We start from the raw sequence: 373 nt of genomic DNA on the forward strand, positions 1-373 counted from the left end.
GTGATGTTGAGCATCCTTTCATGTGTTTGTTGACAATCTGTATATCTTCTTTGGAGAAATGTCTATTTAGGTCTTCTTCCCACTTTTGGATTGCATTGTTTGTTTTTTTGATATGGAGCTGCATGAGCTACTTGCAAATTTTGGAGATTAATCCTTTGTCAATTGCTTCATTGGCAAATATTTTCTCCCACTCTGAGGGATGTCTTTTCGTCTTCTTTATGGTTTCCTTTGCTGTGCAAAAGATTTTAAGTTTCATTAGGTCCCATTTGTTTATTTTTGTTTTTCTTTCCAATTCTCTTGGAGGTGGGTCAGAAAGGATCTTGCTGTGATTTATGTCATAGAGTGTTCTGCCTATGTTTTCCTCTAAGAGTTT

Source organism: Physeter macrocephalus, chromosome 7 (genome assembly GCF_002837175.3).
Source record: "Physeter macrocephalus isolate SW-GA chromosome 7, ASM283717v5, whole genome shotgun sequence".
NCBI classification, from domain to species: Eukaryota; Metazoa; Chordata; class Mammalia; order Artiodactyla; family Physeteridae; genus Physeter; species Physeter macrocephalus.